Source organism: Pantherophis guttatus, chromosome 4, assembly GCF_059756535.1.
Source record: "Pantherophis guttatus breed Tessera chromosome 4, ASM5975653v1, whole genome shotgun sequence".
Taxonomy (NCBI): domain Eukaryota; kingdom Metazoa; phylum Chordata; class Lepidosauria; order Squamata; family Colubridae; genus Pantherophis; species Pantherophis guttatus.
Genome location: NC_142066.1, coordinates 39,399,924 through 39,404,962, shown reverse-complemented (window position 1 = coordinate 39,404,962; position 5,039 = coordinate 39,399,924). Strand labels below are relative to the sequence as shown.

Below are 5,039 nucleotides of genomic sequence, written 5' to 3'. Positions count from 1 at the left end.
ATGGTATATACAGAAAAAGGAAATCAAACAGGAATTACAGAATTCATCCTTCTGGGTTTTGGACTTTCCCTAAATTGGAGCCTCTTCTTTTCTTTTTCTTCTTGGTGATTTATTTGATGACAATAACAGGAAATCTTCTCATCTTTCTTCTAGTTGTGACTGATCAGCTCCTTCACACCCCAATGTACTTCTTCCTGGCAAATTTGTCTTTTCTAGATACTTGCTATAGTTCTACTATGCTGCCTAAAATGTTGGTGAACTTGCTAACAGTTAAGAAAACAATAACTGTGAGTGGATGTCTAGCCCAATATCATTTATTCTGTTTTTGTGCAGGTGTAGAAACTTATCTTTTGGCTGCCATGTCATATGATCGCTATTTGGCAATTTGTAGACCTTTGCTCTATGCTTCTATTATGAACAGGAAATTCTGTTTCCTGCTAAAGGCTGGGACATGGATTAGTAGTGTGATAGTTAATTTTATTCTAGTGGGTTTTGTGGCTCAGTTATCCTTCTGTGGCCCTAATGGCATAGACCATTACTTTTGCGATTTCCACCCACTGGAGAAATTATCCTGTTCTGACACAAATCTCCTTGATCTTGTCCTTCTCTTGAAAAGTGTTAGTTTTGTAATTGTTCCCTTTCTGTTGACCTTCCTCTCCTATATTTACATCATTGGCACCATCATCAAAATAAAATCTACCATTGGAAGGCAGAAAGCCTTTTCAACTTGTTCTTCTCATCTCATGGTATTGCCTCTTTTATGGCACATTAATAATTGTCTATATTTTGCCAGATTATCCCACTCTGAGATATCTCAATAAAGTCTTCTCTATTTTCTATACTGTGATGACCCCTTTGGCAAATCCCCTAATTTATACTTTAAGAAACAAAGAAGTCCACAAAGCTCTCAGATTACTTTACGGTAAAATTATAATTGTTAGTGGAAGTAATTTGAAACTATAAATTTCTTTTTAATTTTATTGGCTAGTTATATTTTGAATTTAAGTGTGAATCAGTAAGGTCAATAATTGATCCCTGTTCTATTTAGCTGTAATAGCTGAAATTCCTGATTGGGATCATGATGGTTATAACTTCATGCCAAGATAGAAATGCCAGTAACCTCAATTTCTCTCTCTCTCCTTCCTTTCTTCCTTCCTTCCTTCCTTCCTTCCTTCCTTCCTTCCTTCCTTCCTTCCTTCCTTCTTTTCTTCCTTCCTTCCTTCCTTCATTCCTTCCTTCCTTGGATACCATAAATTTGCCTGACAATTTTCTTTAAAGTAGGTCCTTAATTGATGTTCATACTGGTTAATTGGCTGTAGAAAATTGGAATTTTTAATGCAAAATATAGGTATGTTGTTTTCAAGGTGAAACTCAAAAGAAACTTAGATGATTTTAATGTTAAAGCCTTTTTGTAAACTTTTGAGAAAAAATGTTTGCTAATTTAAAAGTTTTAAATAAAAAAATGGATAAAAGGTTTGATGAATGTATAACAATTGTAAATCAACCTAAAGAAGACAACTAGACTCAGGCAATAGTAGCTAAATCAGCCATGCAATTGGATGGACTGGAAGTTAATCTGCTTTTAACAGACATCTGCTTTTAACAGATTCTAAAGAGAAAAGTTTTTGAAAACTGGAGATTTATTAGAGGGACAATAATGAACTTGACCTTCTAAGAAAAGCTGATCAGGTTAGTGGAATGGAAACATCATATGCAATTAGAGGATAACCGTCAAGATACATTGGATCATAATTTGTAGGAAGATTTGCTGAACAACAAGTATTATGGAGATATTATCAATGGAGCACCCTATCAAACCTTACACATGTTAACAGTAGTGTCTCCCAGGTAGTGCTCTAGGACCCACACTCTTTATACTTTACATAAATGACCTTTGTGATCATATTATAAGCAATTGTGTTCTCTTCGCTGATGATGTAACACTATTCAACACCACTGACAATGTTGCTACCCAACAAAGAGACTTTATCTATGTGTCAGAATGGTCAAACAATTGGCAACTCAAAAGATCAACCAAGAAATGCTCTGTCTTACACATTGGCAAAAAAACAAACAAACAAACAAACAAAAAACAGAACATCAAATATAAGCTGGGTGGAAACGACCTCGTAAACGACCCTTATTCTGTCAAGGATGTTGGAGTACTCATCTCAAATGATATAAGTGCCAGAGCTCACTGCAACAACATTGCCAAAAAGGCATTAAGAGTTGTTAACCTAATCTTGCAAAGCTTCTTTTCTGGTAATATTGTACTGCAAACTAGGGCATACAAAACCTTTGCTAGACCAATTCTCAAATACAGCTCATCTGCCTGGTACCCGCACTGTATATTAGACATCAATACAATTAAGCGAGTCCAGAGATATTTCAAGAGAAAAGTACTCCACTCTTCTCTTCACAACAGTATGAAAAGAAAGAGGTTGAGAATAACCTGCACTAATTGGTTTGTTATATATTTCAGACATTAAATATTACTCCAATTAACAAGTTTCTTTCTGAAATTCAAATGGTTCTTATTTCTCAAAATGGTTATCTTAAGGATCTTGAGAATTAAAGCATTGATACTTCTGTGTATGAAACAGCTACTAGTATTTTTTACTATATTGTTGGCCTTCCTAGGTAAATCAAATAGGAATTACAATGAGATCAGCTAATTCTACTTTATTGTAAAACTACATTGACAGTATCTTGAATGTCTGGAAGTATATTTCTCACCCTTCTATAGAGGCCAAGAAACTTTGAATCGCTTCCCCACTCCCACCATCCAGCTATTTTATTTATTTAGGAAATTTATGTTGCTGCCTACTCGCACATGGCTATTCAATGCTATTGTCTATGTTGTCTCCTATATGACTGGTCCATTGGCAGCATATGTTTAGTCATTCTTCCAAGATCTTTCTCACTTACCATTACATACACAGATCTATGGATCAACAAAATAGTTTGAAATAGAAAAATAATAATAATAAAAAACAAATCCTAACTGTTTTCACAATTACGGCATTGGCATTCCCTGAAAGAAAAGGGCAGGCATTGATGGATGGGAAGGACAATAAATGGGGTTTTTCAATCATATCTTGTGGTGGCTATAGTGGGATTAAATACACTACCAGCCCACTGCAATACAGCTGGAATTTCTGAATTTGTCTTAAGAATCACCCAGAAGCAATGGCATCATCAGAGCCCACAGCTGCCATAACCTGATATGAAAATTGTGTGTCATACAATAATGCTAAATTTGTAGGGCGAGGGGCAGGGAAACAGATGTAAATAAAAATAACTCATGATTCATCTGAAACTGTAAGTATGGACACCAGTCTTGGGCATAGGGGTAGGTGAATGCATAAATTGATTGCAACAATATTAACAAACCTTTATAAGGGGATGCTAAATGGAATTCTGCACAAGATGCTTTGTATCCCAGTTGTGAGGCTGATCCAATAGAAAATACTACTGCTGCTTCATACCAGGAAGCAACAAAGGCCTCAGTTAAACTGTGTAATAAACCCCAGGAAAACCTCCAAGCTACCTTGGAACTGCAGAAAAATCAACGAGAACTAGATAGTGACAAGGGGTAGATGGCAACATATCCCAACTCCATCTCCCACATAGCCAGTACCCTGAGCTAGTGTGTGACCTTTCATGTGGAGGGGTCCCAAGAAAAGTTGTGTCATCTCCATGGTTGTAAAGGTGGCCATGAATTCATGCATTGAGTCTACTGTAATGATGGTAGGTTGAAGTCCCCAGGTCTTGGAATCTTTACCATCAACTTGATGACAGCTTTGGGCAGGAAGGCTGCCAAACAGGATGAAGGCTGATATAATAGCTGAACTTCCAACTGATTCTTCACCTTACCTGCAGTAGCACCTAGGCTTATATATTGCTTCATAGTGCTTTATGCCCCACTCTCTAAGTAGTTTACAGAATCAGCATATTTCCCCCAACAATCTGGGTCTTCATTTTACTGACCTTGGAAGGATAGAAGACTGATTCAACCATGAGCCTGGTGAGATACCCGACGATCTGCAAGACAGAGTCCCTGACATCCTTCAGAGACTTCTATAAACTATGGCAGCATCCAGGGGTGGTATTGACTTACCTTTGCTACCAGTTCACAAATGTGATCATGTGGACCTTCTGCACATAACGCAGAGCATCAAAAATGGGACGTGATGATATCCGGGTGGGTGGGAGTAGCCTCCTGCAGCTGCTGCTACCGGTATACTCCAAACTGGATAAAACCAGCTGAATACACCACTGGTAGCACTCCTTTCCTTGCGGTTGGTGCCAAAACTGAAATTCTTCTGGACACATTTCTAGAAAAGGATATTCTCTTTTCTTTGCCCAGACAGGTCTCAGTAATCCAGCAACCTGGATGAGGTGAGCCTTTTCAAAGACTGACTTGGCATTTAGTAGCCACAGCTGGAGTCCATAGCCATTTGAGCTCTTGCTCTTTTTTTCAGAATAACCTTTCAATATCTTGCAATATATTGTTAAAATTCACTCCCCAATCATTATATTTCATTAGAAAGGATTAATGACTACAAATTTCAGTGAAGAATCTAGGAGGAAGTAAAAATTGTATGACCCTTAGATAATGTCAAGAGAAAAGATAATGTAAGAAAAAAGAAAAAAAAATGAATATTTTCTCAAATTTTAATTCCTATTATTCGTAACCTGTTTTATAAGAGTAGCCCATCCACCCACTGAGGGAATTAAATGAAAGATCTGTGTGTTTTTTCAAACTGTCTATGCTTCAAAGTGACTAATGTACAAATTGTCAAGCGCAAGAGATCACATCCATATGTGACGATTCAGTGAAACTGATTTATTGTTAGTCATGCTTATACACTGGAATATTCTCAACTAATATTTATCACTTGCTAGGAGTTTAATAAGGATCAATGGAATTCAAGGTGGTAGAGTTGTATGTAGTTTGTTTGTGGCTACATTGAAATTCTGGACTAATCCTCCTTTTAACTCTGACCCAAGTTCTGCCACTTCTTCCCCTACATATG

General features: G+C 37.0%; 1 pseudogene; it reads left to right on the top strand.

Moving 5' to 3' along the window:
* On the top strand, nt 1-963 carry LOC117668945 (olfactory receptor 2G3-like; annotated as a pseudogene).
* Nucleotides 964-5,039: the final 4,076 nt, after the last annotated feature.